We start from the raw sequence: 15529 nt of genomic DNA on the forward strand, positions 1-15529 counted from the left end.
TTGTACACATGGATTTGTGGTGAAAGGTGAAATGGTACACAGGGGTCTGTGGTGAAAAACAAGTGAAACTGTACACACGGGTTTGTGGTGAAAATCAGGTGAAACTGTACACATGGGTTTGTGGTGAAAGACAGGTGAAATGGTGCACTGCAGATTAGTAAATAAGCACATGTAAGCCCGCGCGTACCTCGCTGACTGGCTAATCCGCCCTGGAGACCGAATCCTCCGTGCGCTCTGCGCGGCGCCGCGTCCCTGGAACATTCCAGTAGCCTGCCTTTCTTCCGAACGTCAGACACGCGCGCCCGCGGTTTTCCCGGGGGCAGGGGCCGACCTGTCGGGGGCGGGGCTCCTCGGGGCTCCACCCACTCAGGACCAAGGCTTCGCACCCGGGACTCGCGCCTCCGCAGCGCAGAGGCGAGGAACGCCGCCAGGGTGACGTCTGTCCCCGCCGCGCCGCGGGGCTCCGAGCCGCCCGGGCCGCCCGCGCGCCGCGTCGCCGCCGAGCCGAGCCCGCGCTCGGACGATGCCCGTCAGCGCCGGCCGCCCGCTGTCTCGCTGCAGGAGCCGGTGGGCTTGGGGGCGCTCGGGAGGCGAGAGCGACTCGGGGGCGGGGAGGGCGCTCCGGCTGGGACGAAGCGTGCCCGCGGTGAGCATTCCCCACAGCCAGTCCGGCGGGCGGCCGACTACGCGCCCGGGGATGCGGCCGCCGCGTGTCCGCGGCGCTTTGGCCGTTGTAATGGCTGAGAGGAGGTTTTGCGACCCTGCTTCTCCTCGGTAGCTCTCGACTTCTTGATGCGACTCTTCGAAAATACTGGAATTTTTCGGGCCCGGGAGTGATGTGGGTGCAGAAAAAGTCCACTGGCCGTCAGGTAGCTTAATACGAGCCTCCTAAGCCCGTTCCACGCGCTCATCTTCCAGGAGGTGTCCGTCCTTTCCACGCTTGTGGTTGAATTACTCAGTTTATTTGGAACGCTCAGTTTGAGGTACACGTCCGGCGTGGTGGCTTTAAGGGGAAAACTGTTCAGTAACGATATTACCAAAAGTGGAACGATTGAGGGTTATTGGTAACGTCAAAGCTTTGAAAGATACCACGGTTCCCCTCAAGTTTTAAAAATTGTGGGCTCCCAAGTGCAACGTGAAACACCCCAACACCGTAAGTGCATCATTTTTTGCTCTTTTGAGTGATAAGTAAATATGGGACTATTTCGAAGCATAAAGTAAAAGTGACCCCAAATTATAATTTGCTTATTTACATTTTTCGAATTTCCTTTTTGACAGCTGTGTTTGTGTAGAAGGAATACAAGTACAAACTTAAGGAGAAGTGTTATTGAATTTATATTTAGAAGGTAGTTAATTTTTTTTATTAGATAGTCTCTTCTAAAAAGCCTTTAGGCTTCATTCAGAATACATCTTTGCTGCTTGGGAAGGAGAGTACATTTTAACGTTTGAGGTCAACAAGACTGGGGGAGTAAAATCAGTATTTAGAGAGCTTTTCAGTGCTGTGATATTACACTTTTTTAAAAGCCTGTAATTAAAAAAAAAAATCCGTCTTTGCCTTCTTGCCCACAGAGGCTTAAAAAAAAAATAATGTCAAAATTTGGGGGGCAGTGCCTCTAAAAGTCTTTGATATCCATGCACATTTTCTTTGAAAAAATTCATTAAAGAAAGAATTAACAGGAGTAGGGAAAATAAGGAATTTTCTGTAGAAGTCCGTTGTGGACTACAGAAAGAATAGCGTGAAAACTTTACATTGTTTGAAATTTTAACTCTAGCGGCCAGTGATAATTTCCATATTAGTATACATCTCAGGCATACTTTATTTTTATAGTTTAATACTGTATTTTGAAAATGTTTTCTACAACCAGTAAAATGTAATTACATAGCACTTTTCACTTTATTGAAAGAGAAGTGAGGATCACTTTTTCTCTCAGTCCCTCAAAGTCCCTGGGCACTTTTAGGTAGTTATGTTTTATTATACTGAAGGATGACATATACCATACCAGGACTGCAAACATTTTACATTAATGAAAGCAATCACCATTTTCACAATACCTCAAGATTAATTTTAGAAATTGGCAATTATGCTTTTTGGCAAATGTACTACTTTGGTATGCTTTTACTGTGCTCCTCTTTCCTTTCTTATTTCAAAAATCTCTTTGCTGTGTTGAAGGCTGAGTTAGGGGATTTAAAGTCCCAGCACATTATCCTGTTAGATGTGATGGAATCTCATGAACTCTGCAGTTGGGATTAGTTTTCCTCTAAGCCCCCAAGATATTATAGAAATGTAAAAAATTACCTTTTTTGTATTTTGTTACTCATCTCTGTAAAAAAACAGCATTTTTCCCATTTCAATTCAACAAATACTTCTTAGAACAACAGTGTTTTATTCATTGATGTGCTTGTAAGTGATACTATGGGGTGATTTGTTTTTCCCCATATATACTTTAAGTTTTATAAAGTGAGACCACTAGTACTGTTAGATTGTCAGAAATTAACATTTTTAGAAATAGATCTATATTATAAGGTCAGGTAAAGTTGAGAAAAATTCAAACTCATATGCCTGTGTTTTTACGCAAACAACACACTTCGTATGTTTGTTTGCCAACTGCTCCCTCCTGCAGCAAGGTATTTTCCTAAGTGCCACTATGCCATTTTTTTTTTTTTTTTTACTCTTTGGTTTTAGAAAAAAAAAAAAGCATAGTGTGCTTATGAAAATACCTTGGAAGGGGGAAGGGCACAGTAGGCAAACAAACATAGAAAAAAAAATTTTAAAGGCGTCCGTTATTTGCTTAAAAATATGGCATATAATGAATTTGATGATTGCTTTAGTGGGCAAGCTTTGCCTGTTAAGATAATCCCAGTAGTCTGGTACCAGAAACCAAACCCATTGCCACTGAGTCGATTCCAAGTCGTAGCAACCCTATCGGACCGAGTATAACTGCCCCGTAGGATTTCCAAGGCTGTGTATCTCTACCAAAGCAGACTGCCACGTCTTTCTCCGCAGAGCGTGTCTGGTGAGTTCGAACCACCAACATGTGTTAGTTAGCAGCCAAAGCGATTAACCACTGCACCACCAGGGCTCCTTGATAGTCTGGTAAAAAAATATATCCCTGGAATGCATGATCTACATAACGCTAAGCCTCGGTAATTACTGCCCTTTGAAACTAATAGCTGTTCCTGAGGCGTCACCTTTAATTACAACAACTGAGACTTTGGCAAAGGTGCAGCTACTGCTTTCACCAGTGAGCGGTGGTGAATATATTGTGGACAATAAAATCTTTATCAGAAAGTAATTTTTGTTTGGGGTAGCTTCGTTAGTGCTTATTAGGCCCTAGATATGCAAAGTAATATTTTGATTTCTGGATTTCTCCGAGAAGTTCATGTACTGTACCTCAGCCTTTGAGGGTTTTGAGGCTAATGATCCAATAGAGAAATCACTGATTCAGGTATCTACCTGGTCAGGAAACAGATCTAAAATCACACTCACACCCCCCAGGGGGAAATAACTACTTTTACAAATTAAGATAAAACTTCATTTCTTTTTTTTTGTAAGTATAAGGTCGTTAGCACTGGTACATATACAGATTGAACAGCAGGACTGTAAAGTGTATGTGTTTGAGAGAGACAGAATGTGTGTGCATAAGTAGATGGCATTTTTGATGTTAGATGAGCAGGAACCATTGTAATCTTCTACTCTAAACCAAAAAAACAAACCAGAGTTGATTCTATAGGACAGAGGAGGAGGTTTCCAAGAAGCAGCTGGTGAATTTGAACTGCTGACCTTTTGGTTAGCAGCCAAGCTCTTAACCACTGTGCCACAAGGGCTCAGATCCTATAGTTCGAGGTTCTTAAAGGGTGCGCAAAGGGTTAAGCGTTGACTACTATCTGAAAGGTTGAAGGTTCAAACCCACCCAGAGATGCCTCGGAAGATAGGCCTGGTGATCTGCTTCCAAAAGGTCACAGGCTTGAAAACCCTGTGGAGCAGTTCTACCTTGCACACATGGGGTGCCATAGTCAGAATGGACTCAACAGCAACTGTAGGGCAGCTCTACTCTGTCTTAATAGGGTTCCCATGAGTTGGAATCGATTCAACGGCAAGGGGTTTGGGGCTTTTTTTTTCTTTTTGGCTGTTTGGAATGATTTTCTTAAAGTTCACCTGTGCTCTGCCTCCTGTCTGATGTATTTTATACTCCCATCACATATGGTCAAGGAGTAGGAAGCAACTTCAGACAACAGCAAAATAAGTTTTACAGAAAAGTTCCACAGATCGTTCTTTCTAGAAAACTCACCCCCCCCTTTGTTTAATTTTATATGTGCCTTTTGAGCCCACTGCCATCAATTTAACCAGTTTTAGTTATTTAACCCATATTTAACCCATACAAATCAAACCAAACCTGTTGCCATGAAGTCGATTTTGACTCACAGTGACCCTAAAGGACAGAGTAGAACTGCCCCATAGGGTTTCCAAGGAGTGGCTGGTGGATTCCAACTACAGACCTTTTGGTTAGCAGCCGAACTCTTAATCGCTTCACCACCACTGCTGCGTACAAATACAAGCACCTTATAAATACTTGTTCTTTTTTAAGGCTAAAACAAAGAATAAGGCTTGACAGGATTTAAAAAAGTGTAACTTTTTATTTGGTGGTGGCAGTGGTTGTTTGATTCTTAACAGCCAAGATCTAAGTCAGTCATTGTTCTTTGTGTTGGGTATATTAATTCAGTTGACTGACAAACAGAAGAGTGTCAGTTAACTGAATTAACCTACTAGGTTGTTAGCTGCTGAGAGTTGGCCCAGACTCATGGTGACCCCGTGCACAACAAAACAAAAGACTGCTAGGTCCTGAGCCGTTGCCGTGGTCAGTTGCAGATCAGACCTTTGTGACCCATAAGGTTTTCATTGGCTGATTTTTGGAAGTAGATTGCCAGACCTTTCTTACTAGTCCCTCTTAGTCTAGAAGTTCTGCTGAAACTCGCCCAGCATCATAGCAACACACAAGCTTCAGCTCACAGGCGGGTGGTGGCTGTACACGAGGTGTTTTGGCAGGAACTCAAACCCAAGTCTCCTGCATGGAACGTGAGAATTCTACCACTCAACCACAAATGCCTCACCTGCTAGGTAGATACCAGAAAAAACCCCGCTGCTGTTCAGTCAATTCCAACTCAGAGCGACCCTGTAGGACCAGAGTAGCAGTGCCCCATACAGTTTCCAAGGAGCGCCTGGTGGATTTGAACTGCCAGCCTTTTGGTTAGTAGCTGTAGCTCTTAACGGCCATGCCACCAGAGTTTCCAGATAGGGAGGGTGAATTTTCCCATTTTACATATGAGAAAACCGAGGCACCGCTTAGGTTTTGGAATGAGTTGACCTGGCTTTACCAGACTACCCCTAAAAATATTTCTTTCTTCTTTGTGGAATATTAAATCAAATAATTTTGTGTTATAAATTTATGTGAACTGCTTATGCTAAATTGCTTTAAAGGAAAATGATTTCCTACAGATTTGCCGAGTCTGAAGAAAAGCTAGTGGCAAATCTGTTTTGGTCACCATATATCTTAATGTGATTATCTAAAAGTAACGCTAAAATTTTTACCACAAACGTTAAAAAATGGTCCAGGCTCAGTTGTCTACCTAGGGTGTTATGACCAGTACTACTCCAGTTACTTTTTCTGGGAACTCAATTTTCAAGTTTTGCTTTTTGGTTTCTTTAAAGTCTTTTAAGTCCTCTTTTGATATTTTAAGGAGCCCTGGTGTTGCAGTGGTGAAAGTGCTCAGCTGCCAACCAAAAAGGTCGGCAATTCAAACCCACCAGCTGCTCCATGGGAGCAAGATGTGGCAGTCTGCTTCCATAAAGATTTACAGCCTTGAAAACCCTATGGGGCAGTTCTGCTCTGTCATGTAGGGTCGCTATGAGTGGGAATCGACTCGACGGCATTGAATTTGGTATTTCATAATCCTGTCCAGATTTATTTCAGTACTGCATAATTAAACTGGGTCTGAAGGATTTTTGAGAGTTGTTTGTTATTAAAGTAAGCTAGAACCTTAAAATGAGTGGGATATTAGAAATAAGCAAATTTGTATTAAAATCGGTTCTTGAGAGGAGCATTAGTAAGAATGCATATAATTAGCTTGCTGCTGATAGGGAAGAAGACTGGAGAATAGCCAGTTGTTACCTTCTTAAATTTAAATTTAAATATAGGAGAATAGATTCATTTTTAAATGAACATTCTGCCTCTTTCCAAGGGTATATAATCAGGTAAGTTTATTTAGGAATTAAAACTTTGTGTTAGTGTTTTCTGAGCGTGACAGAATTATAAATATACATGATCCAATATTAAAAGTTATCTTTTTTTTTTAACCGTATCTTGCTGGCCTCAGCAATACATTTCTGACTCAGGGTACAGCAGAAGATAAAAGGGCAATAATGACCAGTGGCTGTATTTTCCATACCAAGGTGTGGAGAAAATGAAATGACCTTTGAATTCTTTGAACCAACATGGAAAGATGGCTTAGTATTTTAAAATGAGAGGAACATCTTGGGTGGCAAGAAAGATTCAGTGCACACGGTCATTACATCAAAGGGGAGTGAGGGGAATACTGCCGTGATTTCTAAGAGGAAAGCAACCCAGTGTGGCGGGACAAGTGAATTCGTGACCTCTGGTGGTGCAGTCCTAGTGAGAAGTATACTAAGCAGTGCCTCGTGTATCACCTGTAGAGTTATGTTTCCTATTAATCAAAATGAATTACGTGGATTTTTAGATACAACCCATTTCAGAGATTATTATTGGGGAAGATCATGTTCTACAAGTCATTTTTTAAAGAGCGTGCTCTGATTGTTATTTCCCATCCCAGAGTTTTACATTATTCGTTCCCCTGAAAATTGTGTGTCATTATCTTTAATCATCTGATTATTCCTTTGGATTCCCCTAATGTCTTTTTACAAGTCTCAGAGCCATAATAGATTAGCTACTTATCTTATCCCCGTGTTTTCACAATTCCCCAAGTCCTTTTGCTTATAGTTTCCATCTGCTGAGTAGAGAATGCACTTGGTTTGGGGCTGTATTGATTGACTGATGTAGTCCTCATCTTTGACAGCCTGATAGCACAATTACCTTACACATTTTACACCCTTTTAGCAACATATCTAATTTACAGGACCTTGGCCAGGCAATTGTGTCTCTTCTTATATCTGCCTGGGGAGGACAAGTGGCTTTAAGCTGGCAAGGTGGTGATTTTTTTGCTGATCTTATTTGTTTTTCCAGTGTTCTTAAAAAAAAAAAAAAAAAAATCCTTTGCCATCGAGTGGATTCCGACTCATAGCGACCCTACAGGCAGAGTAGAACTACCTCATAGAGCTTCCAGGGAGCGCCTGGTGGATTAGAACTGCCGACCTTTTGGTTAGCAGCTGTAGCTCTTAACCATTAAGCCGCCAGGGCTTCCTGTGTTATTAATACAGTGCAGAAATTCTCTATATTTAGTTCTTGGGCTCACTAGCAGTAACAGTTATTCTCTCATTGTGTTTGTTAACATTATAAGGAGCCCTGGTGGAGAAAATGATTAAGCATAGGCTGCTGGGTGCTAACTGAAAAGGTTGACTATTCAAACCCACCCAGTGGCACGGGGGGAGAAAGACCTGGCAGCCGGCTTCCTTAAAGATTACAGCCAAGAAAACCCTATGGGGCGCTGGTGCTCTGTCATGTGGGGTCGCTGTGAGTTGGAATCAATAATGGCAGCAATAGCATTATAAACAAGGCTGATATGTAGGAGAATAGGTAATCAGGTTATCTTCCTTGTTGTGGGGTAGGTTGCAAGTCATCCCGTTTGTACACTGTGTGATAGAGTGGTTCTGATTTGTTAAGCAGGTCAATTTCTGCGTCTGAGAAGGCTGAAGGAAGGACTAGGAATGGAGGATTGAGTCACTGAAGAGTTGAGTTGTTTTCTCACCTTTCTCCATAGCTGGGATAACCTTGGCCTCTTTGTGGAACCTGATCTATTTTTACCACATCTCCTAGACTCCTAAGGGAGAGAAACCAGGGGACTCCTAGCCTTTGGGAGCTCCTTAACTTTAATTATCCCACTGATGAAAAGCAGCTGGACTGGAAGTACTCTTTCCCATAGCCTAAGCTCTGGGGATAGTCTTTTAAGCACATAAATTACTTTTAACTTTACTCTCATTGGACCATGCATATTACATAGATACAGGATCCTTTTTGGGCCTGGAGCAGACCCTGCTGCAAATTTTAGAGAAAGCCACCCATGCAGTACAGACGATTAAAACAAAATTAGGACCTTTGGGTTATGGCAGATCAAGGAAATGTTTGAGTAATAGTTTTTTTTTTGCTTGTAGTTTATGAAACACCTCATATTGGGGGTTGGCTGGTACAACATAGACAACTGAAAATGAGTTATTGTAATAAAGTAGCTAAACCTCATTGTGTGAAAACATCATCCCTTTCTTGCCCACTCTCTTTGCCCTGAGGGCAACAAATAAATAAATCTATGAAATAAATATAAATGAGTAAGCTTTGAGAAATGTACCGATAATCCTAGACCTTTTTTTCTGGGGTGCCCAGATTTTAGCATGCCTGATCACCTAGATTAGGGGTTCCCAAAATGTGGTCTCTGGATCATCAGCTGCCGGGGGCCAGCCTCAGCAAAGAACAGGGTCACCAGAGGAAGGGTAGAGTTTGGCGAAAAAAAATGAGACGTAGTGTGTCTTATATTTTCATTCTGCAGAAAAAAAAAAAAGCCTCTTCTTTATTTTTTACGTGGTCTTTTATATCATAAGCATAACATAAGCATAACATCGCATGATCAACAAAGGGGCAGTACAAGATATAATCATCATAGATGACATCATTTTCCAGAGACATAATTTTCCAAGTGACACATAGTACAGTTCCGCATACGCACACAAATACAATGAGTTTTTGTTTAATTGAAGAGAACATTTTGTTGATTTATTTTTACACAAAGTAACAATTGACTTCATACTGCTTTACACTTATGCTTAATCTTGCAATACCTTCCACAGTTTTTATAACAATTAATCTTTTTGCAAAACCATTGCCACATAGGCTTTGTCCATCTTGTCCAGGGTGGCCAAGTTCTTGAAGTCCAGCCACTTTGGGTTACGTCATATTGTCCACGATTATGCCAAGGACAATTAGCCCAATCTCTACACCCCCAAGCTGGTTTTGGAGTAATAAAACTTCCTTCTACTCTATATGGTCTCCAATCAGCGTCATAATCCCAGTTTCTTGCCAATAGAAATTCAAAATATTGTTTTTCCACTTTTATGGGATCATGTGTGGGTGGTGGTTTAATCACAAAAGGGCCTCGGTAAATACCAGGATTCCACCATCCTGTTTTTGTTTTCCATAGTTGAGCTATTCGTTTTCCCCCTAAGACAACTTCATGTTGATCCCCAGGTAATACACGGGCTGTCCCTACCCGGGATTTCACCAGGGGATTATGAGTAGGACGCCCCCCTCCAAAGGTCCCTAAATCTATAATGGAATTTTATGCTTATACATTCTGCTATACACAGGCTGAAAATGAAACAGAAACAGAACACAGATGACAGAGATATTCCTGACTTTTCAGGAATTCTTCGATGTTTATGCTGGGGGCAGTGGGTGCAGAGGGGTCGCCCTTGCAGCCTGGCTCCCAGCAATCAGCATTACCTGGGAATTTATTAAAAATAAAAATTCTCGGACCTGTAAAAAACAGTGTGGGGGCAGATTCTGACCTCCTCCAGCTTCAGAACAGGGAAGGAGAATCAAGATCAATAGCCCAAGGCTGGTTCGCCGGAGCCCAGAGTCAGACATGCCTCCTCTCTCTGTCATCTTTTCCAATTCTGACACCAACCATCCCTCCCATAGCACTCTCTTCTGGGTTCGATAATTCATTGCAGTGGCCACACAGAACTCACAGACCATACTCACATTATGGGGTTTACTAGGGAGGTAACAGTTAAAATTCAGGCTCAGAAACACTCAGGATAGAGCTCTTCCATCAGGACAGCCTTTTCCTACCCATGCTCGCAGGCACCCTCTCCCTGGCCCTCAGTCTCTGCCCAAAGGCATTCAGGTGTCTCTCTGTGGGCTGGGAAGCCCACCACCAAGCTCCTGCTGCCAGGTGTCTGCTGCTGAGTCTCTGCCTCCTTGGTGGTGGGCTCTTCCTGTCTGCTCTGGAACTGGATCTCTTTTCAGGCAAAAGTGACTAGTCACCTTGGTAGGCCACCATTACCCTATCACACAGTCAGCTGAGCGGAAGTCACAAGCCCGTGGCTAGAAAGGCCACACACAAAAGTAATTTATTGCATGGCAGACCTCACCCCAGTTTCTGAATCAGGAACTCTGGAGATGGACCTAGTAATTTGTGTTTTAATAAGCCTTCTAGGTGATTCTGATACGTGCTCAAGTTTGAGAACCACTGACTCTAGGCCCTCAGGGATAGGCCATGGTTTGTTTTGCTAGTCCATTGCTTCAGTACACTTTTTTTAACCCGTGTGTATCAGTACATATATGTTCCCCAGGAAAGGGCAACTTGTGCTGTTAATACCATTTTGAATGGCACACAAGGTAAAATTGTTGGTTTTTTTTTTTTTTTTTTTTCATAATTCCTTGTCTTTCCTTCTTGCCTAGTATCTGGTACAAGAAAGCCGCTCAATAAAAATTTGTTAACTGAATTGAATAACTATCTCCTTAACCCTCACCCTCAAAACAAAACCACATTTTTTTCGTTTTCTTTTGGCTTCTTCACCTGCAGGAGCACTAAGCCTAAAAGTGAGGTTCCCAGTTAAGAGCGTATTTTTCTTTTAATAGTAACACTCTGGTCAAAAGAGATGGTTGCTACTTAAGAAAGAAAGAAAAAGTGAAGAAGGGGGAAAAGAGGGAAAAAAAAAAAAATTCCTATGTAGCTGATTTGCAGCCCTGGTGGTACAGTGGTTAAGAGATACAGCTACTAACCAAGAAGCTGGCAGTTCAAATCCCACAGCTAATCTTGGAAACCCTATGGGGCAGTTCTATTCATTTCTGTAGAGTCGTTATAAGATGGAATCGACTTGACAGTAACGGGATTGTATGTAACTGATCGAATGCTTTACTCAGAATTACCTCATACCAGTGGCTCTCAAACTTTAGCTTACATCAGAATCACCTGGAGAATTTGCTGGACAAGAATTTGTTGGGCCATACCGCTAGAGTTGCTGATTCATCACGTCTAGGATGGGGCCAGGAGCTCGGGTGGTGCAGTGGTTAAGCACTTGGCTGCTAACCAAGAGGTCCGCGTTTTGAACCCACAAGCCCTTCCTTCGGAGAAAAGACTTGGCGATCTGTTCCATTAAAGATTACAGCCTTGGAAACCGTATGGGGCGGTTCTCCTCTGTCACATGGGGTCACTATGAGTTGGAATCAACTCGACGCATGCAGCAGTAACAGAATGGGGCTGGAGGATTTGTAGTGCCAGCAAGTTCCCAGGGGATGCTGATGGCCTGCAGGCAATTTGAGAACCACTGCCCTTAGTTCAGGAGCTCTGGTGGTGCAGTGGTTAAAGCACTTGACTGCTAACCAAAAGGTGGGTAATTCGAACCCACCAGCCACTCGGCAGGAGGAAGACGTGGCAGTCTGTTTCCACAAAGATTTATAGCCTTGGGAACCCTGTGGGGCAGTTCTACTAAATAGGTTCTGGTAGAGAAAAGTATTAAAGACAGTAGTTTTAGTTTTTCCTTAAATGGACTATCTGCCATGAATGTGTGCAAAGACTTAACCAAATCAGTGTCATCTTTGTCAAAACCTGTGATTATCTTGCTCTGTAATTTCAGTGTCCCTATAGCCAAAATGACTATTTTTCCTGTTCAGAGGTTTTGCTTGCCATTCTTCTGTCATTTCAGAAAGTTGGGGATAGTTGTATATGCAAGTGTCTTTGTGTCGACATCTTTCTTTGAGCAACTTTCATGATCAGATTAAAAGACGGTATCTTTTATATTCTCATACATGTTTTATTATACATGCCAGTTACATGTTAATTTACAAGTTTGCTTTAGATTCTTAATATACTGGCTTTAAAATTATCCTCTAACTTACTATAATTACAGTAAACATGCAAGTGCCATTAAATACGAATTTCTAAGTGTACATATTACCCGTGTAATTAGTACTAAATATTTCATACCATAATTGTTCTTATGTGAATGCCAGCCTACATCATGGGAATTTCTGCAGAATGGGCCATCACTATCAAATGGCTCAGAATTTCTAGTTCTCTAACTTATTTGGCATTTCACTTGTGTGCCAGTCTCATCCTTATTACCCTGATACCACATGGCTATATTTGGCCTGATTGTCTACTTTTATTTCCTTGAGTCTCTTGGGCAATGACACTGTATTAAAGCGCTTGAGTGAGACACAGCCAAAGTCATAAAGCAGCAGAGGATAAGATGTTTCTTTTGTTTATATGCTGAACTTTAAAATGTGTAGTAATGGTATATTTTCTTCCAAAAATGGCCCTACAGTGTCTCTTAAATGCCTTTTTTATTTTCTTGAATGCTTAACTTAGAAAAATGAACAGATCTGGAAATTGAGCAAAGTCCCAAATTATGCTGGATGATTCACTAATAAAAATACCTTTTCAGAAGAGTACGAGGTATTTTATATATATGAATTAGTATCATATAAACATTCTATGTAGTTAGTACTGTTACCCTGAAGTCAAGACATAAGTGAAAAATTGTCTAGCGTCAACAAAAGAGTAGCTAGTTATAACAAGTCATTGAGATTTGGACTAATTTTACTTCTTCATTGCTTCCAAGGTGTCCATAACCACAGTGGAGGTTTAAATGCTTCTAGAAAGAAACTTTTTTAAGAACTGGGTTGAGATAGTGGTTTAGGATCCACACTTTGGCATCAAGCTGGGACTTGAAAATTTACCAGTTGGGTGACTTCAGGCAGATTTCCCCAACTTTCTGATCTCTGTTTTCTTATCTGAAAAATGGGAACAGTACTACCAGTCTGTGAAAATCAAATAAGATACTGCCTATAAAGCACTTTGCAGAGTGCATAGCATATGTTACTGTTTACTATAATTATTAATTAAAATGTTGACGTAAAAGTGGCAGTGTTTCTTAGCCTTCAGTGTTTTTTCTTATATGTGAAAACCCAAGGGCAAGCTCATTTGCTGTCTCACAGTGTCATTTTGCTACCAGTTGGCTGCATAACAGTGGTTAGCTGACAGTGGAACTCTGAATAGCAGATGACAATATACTGAATGCAGAGAAAGAGAAAGGCCTAATGAGAAAAGAGGAATGAGAGTGGAGAAATGAATGGAAGGGCATGAGAGAAAGATAAGGAAAACTGCCCCCGTCCCCTGCAGTGAAATGGGAGCAAAAGGGAGGCAGAAATTAGGAGGAGAAAAAAAAATGAATGGGTAGGACAATAAAGAGATAATTCTGGCAGGGAGCCTCTGACCATAATTCTCTACCTATTTCTGCCTTTTTCTTTTTTTGTAGATATTGCTTTATTATTTTTCACGTATGGACTGAATCCTGATCATAACTGTATGATGCTAGATTCCATCGAAGAGTGGTAAGTATTTCAAATAATGGCTTTGCTACTGCTATTAATAATATTATATTGATATTTTTTACCTATTTTGGGTAAACTTTTCTGCTTTATAATTGATGTATACATAATTTGTCAAATAAAGATACATGAGAAATGTGTGTGTTTTCTCACCATAAAGTAATTGAAATGCATTTCAAGTATGTAAATATTCATCCTTGACAGCAAATATTTATTGGGTACTTATTTTATAAGGAACTATGCTTGGTGCTGGAGATAACTGCGTAGATTATAGTCCCGTAGAAAAGATTGGCCCATACATAACTGACCTTAATTTAGCCTAAGTATTGAACCTTTTTTTTTTATTGAACCTTAGAGTAATTTGGGACATCAGGCCAATTAATACACAAATATTTCTCAGAACATTCATGGTATTCTGAGTTTGGAATTGCCTTCTGAACTAGCACATAAGCAGGACTAGAAAATTATTTTGTAGCCAGATTTAAAAATTTTTATATTTTAATCAAAAGTAGTGTTGCCAGGTTTGGTCCTCCACATTTATTAATCAGATGGGTTTTAAATGATATTTGGTTGATTCTAAAAATGAAATGCACACTCAGAGGATGGAAATTGGACCCACTGTGGACATTTAAAAAACAAAAGTGCCATAGTCATGGAGGGAATACTCTAGGCAGATAACCTTTCTCAGTAACTGGAAAGTTAGGGAGAAGGAGACTGGACTATTTAACTTAAAAAGAAGTTATAAAACTTCTAAAAGTTACAAAACTTTTAGGAGTGCAGTTTCTTGCATATGCCTGTTTGTGGACCCACAGAGAAAATGTGAATAAATAGAACCTGAAAGTGGCAGAGAGAGGGATAGGTACGTTGTTTAGTTGCTGGTGAATAAATTCCAATTCATGGCGACCCGTGGAACTACCCTGTAGGGTTTTCAAGGTTGTAACCTTTCAGAAGCAGCTCACCAGCCCTGTCTTCGAAGCGCCACTGGGTGTTTTAGAACTGCTACAAGTGCTTAACCGTTTGTGCCACACAGCTGCCTTAGGGATAGGTATAAGAGGAGGCAAAATAGTTGACAGTTTACACTACAACTTCAAATGTCATTGAAACACGGAGAGGAGAGGAGAGGAAAGCCCAGGAACAGACATCCAGTGAGTGAGAGAACCAGGACAATGTCTTGTATGCTAATGTCTTGTATAGTGCTCTTTCTACTGTATCATAAATCCTTTCAAAAAAATTTTTTCTAGCCAATTTCATGAAGACGATTTGGAAGGAAAGTGAGGTGTCGGATTGCTAAATCATAGAACGGTGAGCTTTCCAGCCAAGTTAACTTCCAGTGCTTGTAACCAGGCCTGAGAACTTAGGTTATTGTTTTTTCCCATATTTTAACTGGTCACTATAACCTGATGTTTTTAAACTTCTTTTTTTGTGTGTGTGTGCAAAAAAAAATTACTTTCTCAATCTTGGTGGAGTCTTCAAAATAAATCTGGGAGAAGCTTTATTTGGTAGTACTCTAATATATTTGTTATACTCACCAGGTTGTAACGTTTTATTCTCTCCAAATAGTATAGTTACACTATAAATTTCTGAGGCTTTAGAGAGTACATTCTAATGGATAAGGTTTTTTTGAATACCTCCGATCTTTCAGGGGAAGTGGCTGATATGAGCACTGACCTTAAGAAGCACGTGGGTTCTACATGTCTAAATCTTTTAAGCCTAAGTAAAACAAGTAGTAACAGAGTGAAGCTGTTATTTTGGGAGTTATGTTGATTTTTTAAAACTTTTTCTTAACAAGCTTCTGAGACTATGTTGGCATCTCCAGTCGGGAGGGGAGATGAGAGGGCAGAGGGTGTCCAGAAGCTACCCAAATGTACACAAGGAGAGAGAGGGGAGGGAAGTACTGTGCTATCTCATCAGAGGGAGAGCAATGAGGAATGTATAGCAAAGTGTATGTAAAT

General features: G+C 41.1%; 1 protein-coding gene across 1 annotated transcript in view; it reads left to right on the top strand.

Moving 5' to 3' along the window:
* Nucleotides 1–598: 598 nt before the first annotated feature.
* TEX15 (testis expressed 15, meiosis and synapsis associated) overlaps nucleotides 599–15529 on the top strand; it is a 76146-nt gene continuing 61215 nt past the window's right edge. Inside the window, exons 1-2 of the mRNA XM_049866757.1 lie at nucleotides 599–1153; nucleotides 13505–13580. The gene's annotated coding sequence lies outside the window, so the exon portion shown is untranslated. The remainder of the gene's footprint in view (nucleotides 1154–13504; nucleotides 13581–15529) is intronic.

The sequence above is a fragment of the Elephas maximus genome, chromosome 22 (assembly GCF_024166365.1).
Source record: "Elephas maximus indicus isolate mEleMax1 chromosome 22, mEleMax1 primary haplotype, whole genome shotgun sequence".
Taxonomy (NCBI): Eukaryota; Metazoa; Chordata; class Mammalia; order Proboscidea; family Elephantidae; genus Elephas; species Elephas maximus.